This window comes from Scyliorhinus canicula, chromosome 6, assembly GCF_902713615.1.
Source record: "Scyliorhinus canicula chromosome 6, sScyCan1.1, whole genome shotgun sequence".
Classification (NCBI taxonomy): domain Eukaryota; kingdom Metazoa; phylum Chordata; class Chondrichthyes; order Carcharhiniformes; family Scyliorhinidae; genus Scyliorhinus; species Scyliorhinus canicula.
The window spans coordinates 150665861-150684661 of NC_052151.1; the positions used below are offsets into that span (position 1 = coordinate 150665861).

At 50.1% G+C, this 18801-nt stretch overlaps 1 long non-coding RNA gene across 1 annotated transcript; it reads right to left on the reverse strand.

Moving 5' to 3' along the window:
- Positions 1-3756: 3756 nt before the first annotated feature.
- On the reverse strand, positions 3757-18060 carry LOC119966841. Its single transcript, XR_005460853.1, has 2 exons — positions 17919-18060; positions 3757-4417 (listed from the first exon to the last, which is right to left on the reverse strand). It is a non-coding gene; the product is annotated as an uncharacterized LOC119966841 (long non-coding RNA).
- Between the last annotated feature and the right edge of the window lie 741 nt (positions 18061-18801).

Below are 18801 nucleotides of genomic sequence, written 5' to 3' on the forward strand. Positions count from 1 at the left end.
CTGCTTGCTCTGTAATTTGTTTTGTTTTTTTGTATTGTGGAACTGTTATTAAACTAAAATATACCCAAAAAGGCCATGTCGCAGGCGGGTGTTGCTGCCTGGCATCCTGATCAGACCGTGAGGCCTGGACACTCTGCCTGAACACTGAAGGCCTCAACACCACAGAGGCAGCAGCCGAAAATCAAACACCCAAGAGTTGGACTTTGCCACTGGGGACATCCCCGTGGCCAGAGGGTGGGTGTGTGGATCAGGGACAGTACAAGGACCGGGCCTCAGGTTGCCCCGCTCCCCGCACCCCTGATCCGCACAGTTAGGGTCTGGGGGCTGGTGCCCAGGGGCCCCTGCTGTGGTTGGGGGAGCGTGTGCAGGATGGGGCCCCCAGCACAACTGGCTTGTTGGATGGCACGCTGAGAGATGCCAGGGAATGTAAGGGTGGGGAGGGGGGGGGGGGGGGGGGGGGGGGGGGGGGGCTCGAACGATTTGAGGGTGCCGGCTTGGCAGCCATCACCGATTGTCCATCGCTCACCCTCCCCGATTCCTGCCAGGTATCACGTTGTGGATGATATTGTGGACTCCATGGCAGCTGCCCTCATGGTGGTGGTGGTAGTCCAGGTGACCAGGCGCAGGAGAAGGCGGCAGCCTGTGTGCAGGATTCCTCTAATCGCCTATGGACCCACTGGAATGTCCCTGACATCCCCCTCTGAATCTCCCAGTCACACCATAGTGTCTGCATCAGCTCCGGGTAAACCTGGTCCAGAGGCTCAGCATCAGGCTGGGACCCAGCTGGGTCCTGGGATCCAGCAGACCTCTGACTGCTGTCTCGCTGGGGGTTTCCTGCCTCCACCTGATGTACATCAGCAACTGTTGGTGCTCATCTAATTGTGCCCCAGAAGCCTGTCCACTAATTCTCCCCACTGATGTGTGTGTCTTTGCATTGGTGGAGATGTTCTATTGGGAGGGGGGGTGGGGGGGGGGGGGGGGGGGGGTGTGGGGGCACCCCAGAATGGCCAGCACCATCAGATGGAGATCCTGCTGGAGAATGGACATGTGGTAAGTGGGACGGAAGGATCATTATCCCTGGCATGAACAACTCATGCGTGACGGGTCATTTGGGCGGGGGCCGGTGGATAATCACCTCTGTGACACAGGCTAATCTGTCCTCGGCCACCCTTGCAACCCTTGCAACCTCCAGGGCCCACTCCTCATAGGGGTGACACCGTGGGCAGCACGGTAGCAATGGGCAGCACGGTAGCATGGTGGTTAGCATAAATGCTTCACAGCTCCATGGTCCCAGGTTCGATTCCCGGCTGGGTCACTGTCTGTGCGGAGTCTGCACGTCCTCCCCGTGTGTGCGTGGATTTCCTCCGGGTGCTCCGGTTTCCTCCCACAGTCCAAAGATGTGCGGGTTAGGTGGATTGGCCATGCTAAATTGCCCATAGTGTCCTAAAAAATAAGGTTAATGGGGGTTGTTGGGTTACGGGTATAGGTATACGTGGGCTTGAGTAGGGTGATCATTGCTCGGCACAACATCGAGGGCCGAAGGGCCTGTTCTGTGCTGTACTGTTCTAATTCTAATTCTAATAAACTCTGATGTCCGGCACATGGCTGCCCGTCTTCCCATCTGTTGTGGGCCATCTTCTCCAGCAGGGCCAAAGAGAGGACATTGTGAGCCGCACGCTTCATGTGTCACGTGGTGGGGTGGGAGGTGAGGGGGTGGCTTTGGCAGGGATCAGGCAAGGGCACCTCTGCCTGTGATGGATGGGGTGCATAGGTGGGTGGCAGGGTGTGCTGGGGTAAAGGCACGGTATTGTGCCCGGGGGGGGGGGGGGGGGGGGGGGGGGGCGGTTCCACACACGGGGTCATCAGTGGGCGGGATGTGGCGGAGGCACCGGGGGTGGCAGGTGGGACCAGTGCCAGTAGGCCGATGCCAATTCACCCGTGTGGTCAGGTGGAGATCGTTGAGTTCTTAAGGCACTGGGTGCCGGTCCTCCTTGTGACACCCCAGAGCTGACGGCCGCTGCCACTGCCTCCCAAGCGGAACTGGCTGCCCTGTAGCTGAATCCTCGTGGGGACAGGGCATACGGCCTGGACTCCACCACGTTCAACAGTCAGGCCAGGTTGGCATCTCCGAATCGTGGAGCAGGTCTCCATGGTGGCATGGCTGCGTGCGGTCTGTGGTTTGCTCTGTGGGGTCAGTTTAAGTGCTGCTTCTCCTTACTAGCGGAGAGCAGCCGAGCATGGTACTGGCAATCAGCAGGTGGGACAGTCATTTCTGACGTGAAGCCTGTGGGGCATCATTACTAATTAGCGTTGGATACCGGTGGTGGTCTCATTGGGTCGGCTGTCTGGAAGCACCCGGCAATTACTGCTCAGAAATGTTTCCATTAGATCGTGCCCATTATATAGTTCCAAAACTTAAAATGGCTGCTATGTTAATTTCTACGAAACATAGGTCTACCAGGAGAACAAGTTAATTCTGCTGAAGTCCTTTGAAATTCCTCCTGTCTTCTGGTCCCTCAGAAGAAAAGGGTTTTCTCACCTTTTAGAATTCAATGAACATCCCTGGAGAAGCTTTGCAATTTTACTGACTTTTGAAAGGCAGCTGTAGAAATGTGAGTCTGATGAGGTTTGAACGAACACCAGAAAGTGCCATGTTGTCTGTCCATACTTCCATTAAAAAAACTCGACATAAGGTTTGAAAACAGAAATGTGCCTTTAAATCAGTGATCCTTAAAACATGTAGTATCATAATACACATCAATGACACTTACTTCACGGATACAGACTAAACTCACCAGAAAATGTTAACACTTTGCCACTCAATTGTAAGTGAAATTTGTATGACATGATAAGTCTGAATTATTGCCAAATGATCTCTCTGACTCTGAAAATTTACTTTTAAAGGTGTGTGGACTCTAATTCTTTCATTTGTTACTTATTATTAGAGACTTTAACAAAACAAGTTAACCCGATGTCTATGTATTTACATTATGGGGGCGATTCTCCAATGTTGAGGCCAAGTGTTCGCGCCGTCGTGAATGCCGACACGTTTCACAACGGCCCATATGGGGCCAGCACGGCGCTGGAGCGGTTCACGCCGCTCCAGCCTGCTTACGTGGCGCGAAACGGGCGCCGTGCCAACCCGCGCATGCGCAGTTGGGGAAGCCCAATCCTGCGCATGTGCAGTTGGGCCACGCCATACTGCGCATGCGCGGGGAACCTCTTATGCGCGCCGGCCCCGACCCAACATGGGGTCGGTGTTCAGGGGCCGGCCGCGCCAGGAAGTAGGCCCGGGGAGGGGGAGAGGCCAGCCCGCCGATCGGTGGGCCCCCCCAGTGAAGGAGCCCCCCCCCCACACGCACCCCCCCCCCCCCCCCCGAGCGTTCTGCAGAGTTCCCGCCGGCAGCGACCAGGGGTGAACGGCACCGGCGGGACTCTGCCGTGTCGGAACGGCCACTCGGCCCATCCGGGCCGGAGAATCGGCGGAGAATCACCTCGGAGAATCGCGTGCCGGTGTCAGGCCATCGTGGCGCAGTTGCGGCGATTCTCTGGCCCGGTGCGGGGCTCGGAGAATTGCCCCTTATGTATTTATGTAGGCCCTATGTTTTTTTTCATGTTTGGAATGATCTGTCTGGACTGTCCACAGAACAATACTTTTCCCTGTACCTCGGTACAAGTGACAATAAAACAAATCCAAGTCCAAATCCATTTTTTGATTGTTTTTCTATCTTGTTTTATCTCTCTCTTTTAATTCAATCTTTCTTTCCCTATTTTGTATTTCACTTTCTCCACCTGATTTGGTATTAAATATTCTAACACTTCCAGGTTCTTATTCTGCACTGCAGTTTAATGATTGTTCAATCTGATTGATTAATGTGGTTTACACAGCTCACAGATGTGCTCTATAAGGTGTTGATAGTTGGCCGACAGGAACATTCAGTGCAAAAGTTCACAAAAAATATAAAGGCAAGAGCAAATGCAATATGGCACTGACTGCAAAATTTGGAAGGTCTTGCGACATCATTCACAAATGTTTGAGATGAAACTCCTCCATCCTCTGGAACATCATGCAGTACATGCCTGGCAGGATTGTTAGTACCTTGCCCAGTTTCCATTGACCTTTTATCATTCTCCTTCTCGTGGATGGACCCCTAGGTTCTGCAGGTATGTCCAGCTCGATGAAGTCAATTCTCCACATCTGTCCTTACCACTACTCTCTGCTTGAGCTCATGTCTGAACTGTGATTCACCTGATAAAATCCCACCTAACTCTCTAATTGGACACATTGAGGTGCTCATATCTGTGTTGATGCCTGCAATACACATGTCCTGTGACAGTGCGCCCTCAGCTGTATTCGGCTCTCCTGAGGAATCGTCTTCAGCTCTGGGTACTGGTTGCTGTTCTTCATGTGATGGCCCTGAAAGACATAAGAGATGAATATAATTTTGTAATGGGAATGGACTAATGCTAAAATGAAAGCCGACACGGTGGCACAGTGGTTAGCACTGCTATCTCACGGCGCCACGGACCTAGGTTCGATCCTGGCTCCGGATCACTGTCTGTGTGGAGTTTGCACATTCTCCCCATGCCTGCGTGGGTCTCACCCCCACAACCCAAAAATGATGTGCAGGCGAGGTGGATTGCCCCTTAATTGGAAAAACAATTGGATACTGAGGGTGCGATTCTCCGCTCCCCACGCTGGGTGTGAGAATCGCAGGGAGGGCCGGGCGACTCACGACACGCCCCCCCTGGCGCACCCCGCAATTCTCCCACCCCCCGCTCGGAAGAATCGCCGCTCGCCATTTTTCAAGGCGAACAGCGATTCTCTGGCCAGGATGGGCCGAGCGGCCTGCCGTTCCCGACCGGTTCACGACGGCGGCAACCACACCTGGTCGCTGCAGTCGTGAACATGGCCACCAAATACTCGTTTGAAGCTTGTGGGGGACGGAGAGGGGAGTTAGCACCACGGCCGTGCTCAGGAGGGGACTGGCCCGCGATCGGTGCCCACCAATTCTCTGGCCAGGATGGGCCGAGCGGCCTGCCGTTCCCGACCGGTTCACGACGGCGGCAACCACACCTGGTCGCTGCAGTCGTGAACATGGCCGCCAAATACTCGTTTGAAGCTTGTGGGGGGCGGAGAGGGGAGTGAGCACCACGGCCGTGCTCAGGAGGGGACTGGCCTGCGATCGGTGCCCACCAATTCTCTGGCCAGGATGGGCCGAGCGGCCTGCCGTTCCTGACCGGTTCACGACGGCGGCAACCACACCTGGTCGCTGCAGTCGTGAACATGGCCGCCAAATACTCGTTTGAAGCTTGTGGGGGACGGAGAGGGGAGTGAACACCACGGCCGTGCTCAGGAGGGGACTGGCCCGCGATCGGTGCCCACCAATCATCGGGCCGGCGTCTCAAAGCGACGCACTCTTTCCCCTCCGCCGCCCCGCAAGATCAAGCCGCCACGTCTTGCAGGGCAGCGGAGGGGAAGACGGCAACTGCGCATGCGCGGGTTGGAGCCGTCAGCCATCGTGACGTCAGCTGCGCATGCGCAGGTTGGAGCCGGCCAACGTGCGTATGCGCGGCTGATGTCACATAGGCGCCGCCGTCGCGTCATTCTCGGCGCGCCGCCTTGACGCGGCCGAGATTTACGGAGGGCCGCTCCTAGCCCCCCAGGTGGGGGTGAATTAGGTGCGAGGAGCGGCCTCCGAGGCCGTCGTGAAACTCAGCCTAGTTCACGACGGCCTTCCCGATTTATTGTGGAGCGGAGAATTCCGCCCTCTAAATTTATTTTAAAAAACAACAAATGTTAAAATGAACATGATTGTATGTTGACATTAGCTCAAGATGACTTTGTTTTGTTGGAGACGTGGTTCTGAGAGATTAATTGTGGCATTCAGCTGCAACGGATTCCTAATATCACCACTTCTGATGCTCTTGGAGACCATTTATCTCCAAAGCTTCCTCTTCTACTGGTTAGAGTTTTACAAACTGTGGTGGTCTGAATCCAGTTCTTGCTCTCACTCCCTCTCTCCCTCTCTCTCCCTCTCTCTCTGGAATTCTGTGTTGCCTTCTCCAGAGAGGGTGGCATGACCGGTGTTGCTCGTTCTGGGTGAGTGTGCTTAACACTCGATTTGGCTCTGTTTCGTTACTTAGCTCTGGAGTAGCCAGGTATCGTTAAGATACCGCCACAAGTTTCAAGGTCAAGTTCAAAGCAATAAAACCATACACCAATTAGTAAGTTCAAACAAATGAGTTTATTATAATACAATTATAATACTACCCATGCACACGCTAAGATGACTAAACTATTCCTACCACTAAATAAACAAATACTTATCTCGAAGGAACTGCCGGATCAGGGGGCAAGGCCTCTTGCTCTGCACTGGTCCGCAGACTTCAGGTTGGTACGGGTTAAAAAGGGGTCAGGAGTGTCTATCTCTGGTAGCGATCGTTGTGAGACACTTACTTGCTGGCGGCTGCTGTCCCAAACCTCTCCTCTCTCTCGGTCAAGGTCTTCTTCGGTAAAAGACTGGTCGAGAGGGAAGGTCCAGAGAGGAGGGCTGGTCAAGAAGAACAAACTAAGTGTAGGACCTCTCTTTTATAGGTCCTAGAGCTTCGCGCCCTTTTGGGCGGACCCCTATACCTGCTGGGAATCGATTGGGTCTCTTCCCAATCGATTTGTTTGAATCCCCCCAATACTGAGGCTGTCTCTCGGCTACTGGGCGGGCCTTCAGGTGCTTTGTTTTCGAACCCCGCTGGTGCCGGGGTGTCTGGTTTCCCATACACTGTTGCAATCACTTCCCTATTTGTGTCCATTGTCCCTGGGATCATTCCATTACTATGTTAACTATCCCGGAGATTGCCTCATTAGTATGCAGAATGTTCGTTTCGGTGCTGTCTGCTCTCTTAGCAGACAGAATACACAGTGGCTTGGTGCAGCCTGCGTGTGCTGCAAACTTTGTCCATTTTAACCTGCAAGCTTTGCGTTCCTCCATTTTGTATTGAGGGAATGGCCAACTTCGGTGGCTACACCGGCCTCTGAGCATCTGTGATGGAGGAAGCCGGAGTGCGGATGTTCACTGAAAAGGAACAATGTTCCTGAAAGTGGAAGCGCATGTGAGGAATGATGTGAATGGAGTACCTTTCAGAATATAGAATGGAAGGGGGTGCACTACAGAATAGAGTTAAATCTCTGGCCAGGATTATAAGGGACCCCCACGGTGTGATTTCCATTGGCAGAGGCAGCTCAATATTAGCCACTAGTGGGATCTGGTCCCACCAAAGTCAATGGTCATTTGCTTTGCTCGTTGGCTACATCACTGGGGAACCCGCTGCGGGAGTCACCTTCAGCGGCACCAGATTGGCGGGAAGGGCCGGAAAACACCCCCCTTTAACTCTGCTGAGCCTTCCTGACTTGTAAACTTTTCGCAATAGTTTCAGGTCCTCATAATTATGTTCTTGTTCCTCACCTCTTGGCCACATGCAACCACAACTACTTTATGATGTCAGCAAGTTTATTTTACCAGTTGCTGTGAAAGAGAACCTCCTTCTGGGCATTTATTGCACCCAGCAGAACATCCATAGATTTCTCATTAAACCTGGAGGCAACCTTTGCTCTCTTTCCATCCATGTCCTTCCAAATACAAAACTACAACTTTAAAACCTCTTCTTTCAATGTATTTAAAGAGCCTTTAAATAGTCACGGTGGAATCAGGTCATGCGGGCCCATGTCATCTATTCATGCCCATGTCACTGTTGTGTTCCGTACGACGTGAGAAGAGATCCCAGAAGTGGGCTGCTTTGTCCTGGATTGTTTCTTGGATGTTGTTGGAGCTGCACTCATCCAGGCAAGTGGAGAGTATTCCATTCCACTCCTGACTTGTTCCTTGTAGATGGTGGACAGGCTTTGTGGCGCCAGGAGGTGAGTTACTCGACACAGGGTTCCTATCCTCTGACCTGGGCCGGAATTCTATGGCCGTTGGAATCTTCTTTTCCCACTAACAACACACCCCGCCCGTGGGTTTCCCGGCGGCATGGGGTGGCTTCATTGGGAAATCCCATTGACAAGCGGCGGGAAGAGAGAATCCCGCTGCCAGTGAACGGCTGGGGGACCGGAGAATCCCACCCTTGTTCTTGTCGCCACAGTATTTATATGACTGGTCCAGTTCAGTTTCTGGTCAATGGTAACCCCTGGCCGAGGATATTGGTAATGAGAGATTTGGCGATGGCTTTGAATGTCAAGGAGAGATGGTTAGATTCTATATTATAGAATCGTAGGATTCCTACAGTGCAAAAGGAGGCCACTTGGTCCATCGAGTCGACACCGACTCTCCGAACGAGCACCCTATCAAGGCCCATTCCCCCACCCCATCCTTGCAACCCCACCTAACCTTTTGGACATTATGGACAATTTGGCATGGCCAATCCACCTAACCCGCACATCTTTGGACTGTGGGAGGAAATCGGAGCTCCCAGAGGAAACCCACACACAGACAGTCACCCGAGGCTGGAATTGAACCTGCGTCCCTGGAGCTGTGGGGCAGCAGTACTAACCACCGTCCCACCAAAATAATTTTATTTTGTTCTGCCCTACGTTGCTGACTGCAGCTTTCCTAACATTTACTCCTACACAAATTAGTTTTAACATTTTTGCTTGTTTTCATCTTTCTCAAACACCATTTTGGCTTTTCACCGGCTGTGAAACAGCTTTGTAAATCATCCTTTCAGCAAAGAAAAATGCAAAATGTGAAGATTTGCAAACAGCTCCATCTTTCAAATCACATCCTCTGTAATTTGACGGCAGTAAATCTGCCCAGTGCTCAGAGAGTTAAAATCTTATTACTCATGACTTACTCTCCATTACTCATCCAGGGCGTAGTTATCTGGTCAGTCTCAGAGCTGTGTTACTCTGCATGCTGACACATGCCTGGCGATGAGCTCACACGTTTGTTTAAGTGTCGGCCTATATGATGACTGCGCGCTTTAAAACTGAAAATCAAAAGCATCCATCCTTGAAAATGTTTATGATTTCCCCCCCATTTCTTTTGGAGAACGAATTTTCTCTGGAATTCAGTTTTAACTAAAAGCACTGACAAATAGGCTGAAGACTCCTCCTTGAGGAGAGGCACGAAAGCCTGCAGTTTTACAGCCAACAGGAGGTGTGGTGACTGCTGTGAATGAATAGCCAATTGTTCACTAGGGTGGGACTCAGCTGCCGTGAGCTTTGGCACCTGGCAAGTGCCATCGTAACCGCCTCTTAGTTAATTAAACACCTAACATATCGGTTAGAGATTCAACCTGAGTCACCAGATTATGAAATATGTGCAATTATGCATTACTAATTTATCCAGAACTCTCTTTTTCCTGGTCTTACTAACTTCAGTGCAATCTCTAGCAAGATGTGAGGCAATAGCTCAGTGTTAGCAGCTTCTTTTCTTGACTAATAGTAATAATAACCTTTGCTATCACAAGTAGGCTTACATTAACACCGCAATGTAACCACTGTGAAAATCCCCTGGCCGCCACACTCCGATGCTTATTCGGGTACACAGGATGCAATACAAAAAAAGAAAGGAAGTGATGCTTCAGGAATACTGAAGAGTCATATGGATTCAAAACGTGAACTCTGCTTCTATCTCTCCACAGATGCTGCCAGACCTGCAGATTTCCAGCCGCACTCAGGCGCCTGTTCGGGTACACTGAGGGAAAATTCAGAATGCCCAATTGACCTAACAAGCACGCCTTTCAGGACTTGGGGGAGGAGACCAGAGCACCTGAAGGAAACCTATGCAGACACAGGGAGAACATGCAGATTCCGCAGAGACAGTGACTGAAGCCGGGAATCGAACCCGGGTCCCTGGCACTGTGAAGCACCCTGCTACCATGCCACCCAAAGTCTTTCAAAGTAGCATTTTGAAGTAAAATATGTAGCCATCTATGTTGGTCACCTGCAAAGGACCATGGGAATTATGGCCAACCCAGGACTCAGACAGATACACAGCCTATGTGTATCTAAAACACAGGTAACCAGACCTGATCGAAACCCCCGCTTGTTTGTATTTTAATGGCCCATTTTCCCAGTACAATAGAACTCCAATCAAGCAACCGATACAGCCACAGACTGATCGGCGCCACTCCCTTTACTCAGAAAGCACAACTGCCAAGGACAATGACCGCTACGGACCCACCCAGCCACCAAGGCATCTGCCCCTTTATTGGCCAAAATCGAAGACAGTGATCAGAGCCCTGTCGAACTATTGGGTCCAAGGTGAAGGACCGCTCCAAAGAGCGCAAAATCCCAGAGAGATAAAAGGGGACACAGCTATGTGTTCTGTCTCTTGGATCCGGCCTGTGCCAGCCTAATTGCAGCAGGAACAGCCAGCTACGTTCAAGACCAACGATTGCTACCTGACGGATGAGCCCAGCAGAGACAGAGCCACTTTCTTCGAACCAGCCAAGTGAAATCCAGATAAAGGCCTTATCCATTTGCACAGTGCCGGTCGCCCTGAAGTTAAGTATAGGTTATTGTAGCCGATAGGTGTAGTTTAACTGGTAGTAGATATTGTGTTTGCATGTTGAGATAACTCTTGTGTATGTAAATAAACCATCTTTTGAACTAACTAACTGGTTGTGTGGTCATTTGATTGACATAAGGGAAGGCTTGTGGTTCACCTAGAAATACCCACAGTATTGGCGACGCTGTTGGGACCGAAACAGAGCAACATTATTGGCGAACTCTGACGGGACTCGATTAGAAATGTCACTTCGAGAGAACCCACAAACTTTGAATCCAATTGCGAGAAAGAGAAAAAAACGACAAATGTAAGTCCCATATCGACCAAATAACCGAATTTCAGAAATTTCAGGTATTAACCCGCATGCGTACCTAACAGGAGGAGTAAGGTAAACTCGTTAGAATTGTGTACAACTATCAAGGGATTGTGAGCTGTAAAATAGCTTAAGCCATACCTGCTGTTCAAATCGACGCTTATTCCCCTGTCCCAGATTAAAAGTAGAGAAAGAGATAAGAGAAGTAATGGCCACTAAAGCAATGGAAAGATTGATGAATCTACAGGAACCCGAGGTCGCAGCGACCAACAGAGCACAGCAATGCCCCATATGGGAGGAAGAGTTAAGGAAATACTTAACGGGGAAAGAATGGCCCCTTTGGTCGAATTTTTGCGCTAATGATGAGTCAGGTCCAGGAAAGATAGGACAGACTTGGTGGGAGAATCTAAGCGAGGTTAACAAGAAAAATGGCGGGAAAGCCAGAAAGCCGATGGCAATAGTGTCCTGTTTGGCACAGTTGCGAGGCACAGAGGAGGTCGTGAAGATGCTCCGTAGGCAGTTAATTGAGAAGGAAGAAAAAAACGAGGGATACAGTAACGAAAGCGAGAAGATAATTGAGCAATTCTGGGAACAGTTAGCAGCGAAGGACAGGAAATGGCCGATGTAAAACGTGCACATCAATCTTGTCTAGTTCACCTTAGTAGCTTCCAGACCCAGTACGATAAAGCCTATCAAGATACACAGCGCGCAGTCCTTGTAAGGGAGGAAAAAGGACAACAGGTCGCCCAGCTAACTAGAAAATGCGCAGATTTAAAAGCAGCTTTGAGAGCGCCCCACAGCTCCACTAAGGAACAGAGGCAGAGTACCGTTGACTATGCTAAATGCCGACAGAAGATAGAAAAGTTACAGTCGCTACTCTCAGTACAGAATGGCTGCAGGTACACTTTCGGCAAGGATTTAGAGGAGGAAGTTGCTCCCGATTGGCAAGAGTTAAACAAAAGCGCCCAAAGATACGTAGAGGGCACGGGAAATCAAAATCGAACCCCTCACGCCCCAAAAAGAAAAGCACCCGCACCACCGACTGCACAGGCAGCACACACCCCCACTCACAATTCTACCCCCATGAATCCGGTTACCACACAACGCAAGTCATCAGATCAGGAGGAGCCTGATATCATTTACACCACTCTACTATCCAATTGAGAGAAGCTTGCACGAAAATTAGTCCGTTCCAGCCCACCGCAGATCCGCACAGCTTCTTTGAGGAGGAGCGCCAACAAAATGTTATGTGCGGTCTAGACGAGAGAGAGGAAGTAAAGCTAATAGTTATGAGCCTTAGCCAGTCCGTAAGGTCAGCTTTGCCAGAACCCCAGAATGTAGCAGGTGGAACCCTACAGGAAATGGAAACAGCCATATTAGACGCCATCAGGTATAAGAAAGGAGATCCAGTTGAGCGTTTAAATCACTGCAGGCAAAAGAAGGGAGAACATCTGACCACATTTGCTGGTCACCTATGGATTAATTTTATGGCAGTCTATGGACAATTGAACCGTGCACACCTAAATGAGGAGGACACCACTAAATGGTCCCGCACTTTAGTCTCGCATGCTACAGACGCAGGTCAAAAGGCTTGTGTAAACAACGACCCCGCAGACCACACACACAATGAGGTTTGGGTATTGAAATGACTTTCTAGAGCATGAGAACGAACCCTATACCGACAGACAGATCAGGACGATATAGAAGCAAACATGCACCCAGTTAGGACTAGCCAGGACCCAGCATGGATAAACAAGGCTAGACACGAGGGACAGCTCTCCAGAGCACAGGCACCACAAGGTTGTTACAATTGTGGCCACGTAGGACATTATGCCTGTGATTGCTGACAAAACCCCCTGAACCATCAACGAAACCAACAACCAAACCCGCCACCTAGGAACAATGTTAGGCCCATGCATAGTGTTAGCGCCCGTTCAAACGACTTAGCGTTTAACTCCCTAGATTGATGGTGTTCGGACTCCCCAACTTGGGTCTGTGACACACGTTGGGACAAATCAGGTAGACCAGCAGTGACAGGCACAGTCCGGGGACATACAGTCAATTTTCTTTGGGACACAGGAGGATCCCGCACCACTTTAAACTCCTCTTCCATGTTTCAACAGGACAAATGGCCCACCACAGACACCATCACCCTGAGTGGATTTACAGGTCACATACAATAAGGATATATCACAGCTCCCGTACCCATCCAGAAAGGAACCATTAGCACTAAACACCCCGTCATTCTGTTGACTTACCCCAAACCGCAGAGCACATTTTAGGCAATGACTTCATGAGCTCCCATAACCATTCGTTTGACCCAGTAAACAAATGTGTATGGCGAATGGCTACGCTCACAGTAGGGGATTATGAAAACAGGATTTGCTCAGTAGGGGACTATTGGTTTAATCCGCAAACAAATAGATAAATAGAAATACCCATAGTATTGGCGACACTGTTGGGACCGAAACAGAGCAACAAATACTATCCCTGGGCAGCACGGTGGTGCAGTGGTTAGCACAGCTGCCTCACGCCGCCGAGGTCCCAGGTTCGATCCCGGCTCTGGGTCACTGTCCGTGTGGAGTTTGCACATTCTCCCCGTGTTTGCGTGAGTTTCGCCCCCACAACCCAAAAATGTTTGGGGCAGCACGGTAGAATGGTGGTTAGCATAAATGCTTCACAGCTCCAGGGTCCCAGGTTCGGTTCCCGGCTGGGTCACTGTATGTGCGGAGTCTGCACGTCCTCCCCGTGTGTGCGTGGGTTTCCTCCGGGTGCTCCGGTTTCCTCCCACAATTCAAAGATGTGCGGGTTAGGTGGATTGGCCATGCTAAATTGCCCGTAGTGTCCTAAAAAGTAAGGGGGGGGGGGGGTGGGGGGGGTGGGGGGGGGGGGGGGGGGGTGGGGGGGGGGGGTTGTTGGGTTACGGGTATAGGGTGGATACGTGGGTTTGCGTAGGGTGATCATTGCTCGGCACAACATCGAGGGCCGAAGGGCCTGTTCTGTGCTGTACTGTTCTATGTTCTATGTACAGGGTAGGTGGATTGGCCATGCTAAATTGCCCCTTAATTGGAAAAAATGAATTGCGTACTCTAAATTGATTTTAAAAAAAAGTAAAAACAAACAAAATACCATCCATAATGCCATGAAAGCCTGAACTCAAATTTAGGTGTGGTTATTAGTCCCCAAACTTTTTAAGCACATGGTCAGAAGCAGCTGAAGAAACCAGCTCATCACCACGTTCTCAAAGGCAATCAGGGGCATGCAATCAATGCTGACCTAGAGCAGCAATATGCACTGTTGCAGACGGAGACAAAGTCCTCTTTTCTCCTCTCCTCTTTATATTCTGTGGGGAGCTCCTCCAATTGGGAGGAAGCTCCGCCCCTGAGTCGCTCACACTGGCGAACCTCAGGCTTGTCATGAGGTTACCGGCTGGGACTGGAGCAGGGGGTGGATTCTGACTGGCCAACTGCCGGGCTGAAAGTGGAGGAGAACAAACTCACTTTTGCAGTTTTGGACTGGATGATGCCGAAACTGTGAGAGCAGCAGGTGGTGGCCCAATTGACTATGTGTACTGCTTGTTCTGATGTTGGTTTTGTTTAGTTTTATTCTTAGGGGATTTTATGGTTATTTATTGCATCTCTGTTGTGTTTTCTTTTGTGCCTAGCGGCTTGGTGCTCACCAGTTGCGGCCCTCCTGCTTCTGTGCACTAGGTGTCCTGCTTCTGTGCACTAGGTGTCAAGGGGTCCCTCCCTGTGCTAGTGAAGGGGAGGCGTATTCGCGCTCTCTCTTCAACTGCGCACTGCCTGTCCTTTTCCAGTGGTCTGTGCTGCTTGCGGGTGCCTCTTCCCCGACATGCGGCTATTGCTGGAGCCAGGGGAAGGGGGGAGCATGCGCTGGCTTGAGTGCAGCTGGTTTTGTCTTGTACTTAGTTGTGAAAAAATGAAAAAATGAAATGAAAATCGCTTATTGTCACAAGTAGGCTTCAAATGAAGTGGCTGTGAAAAGCCTCTAGTCGCCACATTTCAGCACCTGTTCGGGGACGCTGGTACGGGAATTGAACTGTGCTGCTGTCCTGCCTTGGCCTGCTTTAAAAGCCAACTCTTTTGCCCTGTGCTAAACCAGCCCCATAGTTGTTTGTTGGGTTTCTTGTGGTTGCTCTGCATTTTGTCTTGTTTTCTTTGTAAATGGAGTTCTCTCTCTCTCTCTTGCACCATGCCCCCCGTATTGGTGTGTCTTTTTCCGGTGGTCCAAGCTGCTCGGTTTGGTGCCATTCCACCAATGCAAGGCTGCCGTTAGGGAGGGGGTGTTGGGTGGGGGGGGGGGGTGGGGGGGGGGGGGGAGAGGGAGGAGAGATGGCCACATGCTTACTTTGTAGCTGGTGGCTTGTTTAAAGGAACTGTTTTGGTTAGAAATCTTCTCCTTCTTGCGAGTGAAGGGGTGTTTTCTCTCTCTCCCTCACCGTGTCCTGCACCGGTTTCCAGTGGTATGCGCTGCTCGTTGGATGCCTTTCGGCCAATGTGGGGCTACCATTGGGGTCAGAGGGGTGGTGGTGGGTGTGTGCTGGCTTGAGAGCTGGTGGTTATAGGTTTTTTTTGGCGTCTTATAAATGCTTTTAGCATATTGCTGATTTTCGTGACTGTTTTTAGCATGTTGCTGATTCATTTCTGTTCTTGAACTGTCAACAAACTTAAAATATTTGTAGGAGGAGTAGCAGATGATATACAAATTTGTCCCTGTAGGGGTTCGTAACACCCACATCCCATGAATTCATTAATATAAAATGAAGAAACCCTCCTGCATGTTTTTGTGATAGACACATAATGGAATACTTTACAGGTGGTCTCCAAACAGCCACCTTTCATGAACTTCAACATCGTCCCACTCTGTTGCCTGGATCCTCTCCTGCACCAAGGACAGTTTGCAGGTGGGGACCTGTAAAATGCCCTGGGTGGCACTCTCACCACCATCCCACCAGCAAATCTGTCAGCAATTTTACATCGGACGGGCGAGGCCTAGGTCAGGCCACCCACCCCTACCCCAATTGAGGCCTTTAAATTGTCAATTATTGACCACTCAAGGGATGCATCCTGCCCGGCCTCAATTGAGAGTGTAGCAGGAGAGGTTCAAGCGTGGGGGCATGGGAGGAGTCCTGGAAGGTCACTATGCGAGTTGGAGTGGGAAGTGGGCAAGTGCCTTGCTCAAGGGTCCTTTTTCTGCACCAGCCCTCACCCCTAAGGTCCATGTTGTCCGGCCACTCTGTCAAGTCCCCCAAACCCTCCTCCCTGCAGGTCGCACCACCGGGACTCACAGTGTGTTAAGTGGACCAAATAAATTTGAATAGCGTTGTCGGTCTCGCTGGGCCGAGTGCTGGGAAGCTTGCGGCAGTTCCCGCTCGCTACCAAACTTAGAAATCTTTTTGGAGAATCGCACCCTATGTTGCTGTTGGGGGGATGGGGGGTGGCAGATGGGGTTTGGTTGCAGAGAAGTGTTTGATAAAGTTGTATTTTCCTGTTATTTCTGTTAGTCTAGGTGTTTTGATGTCCTTGCGTTGAATATGGGTTCTTGGTGGGGGTGGACGTGTGTGGGGGTTTGTGTTTTGGTGTTGCTACAGCAGGATGGTTGAGTTGGGTGGAAACGTTGTGATTTGTTTTGTTTGAATGGGGAGGGGGTCTCTGGTGGAGGTTCTCCCTCACGAGCATGTCGCAGTTTGCGAGTGAAGGAGCAATTGTGCGTGGCCAACCCACCAACCCTGCACATCTTTGGGTTGTGGGGGTGAGACCCACACAGGCACGGGGAGAATGTGCAAACTCCTCACAGACAGTGACCCAGTGCCGGGATCGAATCCAGGCCCTCAGGCGAGGCAGCAGTGCTAACCACTGCGCCACCGTGCCGCCCTGAATTGGGAGGTTTTACACAAGATGGCAGCCATTTGTCATGTATTTCAAGAAACTGGTCAAAATCAAAAGCTAGGGTGTGTGGGATTGGGGGGGATGGGGGGGGGGGGGGGGGGAGCGGGTCTTCCACCTGTTTAAGGAGCGGGAGTACTGTCTTCCAGCCAATTAACACTCCGCGGAAGGATATATGGTTGCATAACTGCTGTGATCAGTGGAGATGCATTCTTGCTGACTCTTTGGGTGGTAAGGCGGGAAACCTGTCAGCCAATGAATTTTGTCCCAAGTCTAGCTCCTCCATCTCTCCTGTCCTGAGTGACTTATGTTGGTGAGATACCCTCAATTACAACACAGGAGAGAAGATAGGTAATTTAAAGGCTTTAATCATCAGAGAACTGAACAGCAGCCGAGAAGTGTGCTCATCACATGCTGCCGAGTGAGCCCCATCCTATATACCGTTTCCTGGGGGTGGAGCCAGAGGCGGAGTCCCCCAGGGTTCCAAGCCCGGTCTTAAAGGGCCAATGCATTAAAGGTAAGGTACCGTTACAGCAGCTACTGATACCATTCATCACAGTTGGCTTCTTATCCATCAATGCATCAAATTTAATTGTCATCATGTTGAAGTCCTTTTATAGCTTCTTGTCTATCTCTGTAACCTTCTATTACCACCAGCCCCATAAAACTTCCCATAGCTCTGATTCTGGTGCTTTAATGCATTTGTCCTTCCCTTCACTGTACCATTAGCCACCCGTCTTCAGCTGCCCCTCTACCTCCTTAAACTCCTGTATCTCTCACTGCCCCTTTCCTTTGTACTTTCATCAGTTAGGGAGGCTATAGTGACAGGGATGTGTGTGATCGAGGGCATTTATGAGTAGAATGGAGTGAACCTGGAAGAAGGAGGTCAACACATTTAGGTATTTTCCAGTTCCAGGCACAAGCATTCTGGCATATTCATTTCATATTTATAGTAGTTGTGACATAAGACGAAGAATATAATTTACTTTTGCCTTAATTCCATACATTTCTGCAATTGGCTTATTATAGCTCTATGCCTTACAAGATGATCTTTAAAGCAACCCTTCGATGCACCGCTCCAAAATCTACAGGAAGTCTCATTCGTATATAATTCACAAACTGCATTGGTTTTCACTAAAATAACAAAAAGATATAGTTAGCTCAACATATACATAATCATAGTTATCCTACCTCAGCCTGCTGTAGAAACTTGCTTAATATAGCCTTCAACCAAATATACTTCAGCAGTAATTGTAGGCTGGTTAGTCGGTATACCCTTGGGCAACAGCAAATAAAAAGCCTTTGTTTAGAGCGCTATGGGCTATATTTTCTGTCACTTATTAGCAATGGATTATCTCTAGCACTAACAGAGGACTTTATTTTAACAGGTGCATTCAGTTTTTACCGTGATCGGCCGGTGTTATTTCCGCAGAATTTTGGGGAAAAGCGCACTCAGAAGAGAAGAAAGCTTGTCATACGGAAGGGGTCAGGTTGCAACTTGGCCAGTTGTTTTATTACAGGCATGCTCAGATTAAATCAACACCCCTCCTCTGCTGCCAATGTTGTTTCAATATACAAGCTGAGTCCTGTGTAGATCAGAAGATTGCAGGGATGACGCGAGGAACTATTTAAAAAATAAACTGGTAATTCGGTGGCACAGTGGTTAGCAATTCCGGCCTCGGGTGACTGCCTTATTGGAGTTTGCACGTTCTCCCTGTGTCTACGTGGGTTTCAGCTGGGTGCTTCGGTTTCCTCCCACAGTCCAAAGATGTGCAGGTTAGGTGTATTGGCCAGGCTAAATTGCCCTTAGTGTCCAATGGTTAGGTGAGGTTACGGGGTTGCAGGGGAGTAAGCCTAAATAGGGTGCAAACTCGATGGGCCCAATGGCCTCCTTTTTTACTGTAGGGATTCTATGATTCTATGAACTAAAAACTGGAAAATAAGGATATTGGATCATAATTCCACTTAATAATTTCCACTTTTTCCCATCTGCTCTAATATGCTTTTTCAGCAACAAGGTTGGCACCAATCAGCAAGATATTCTTAATATTTAACAGTTATGCAACCAATATAT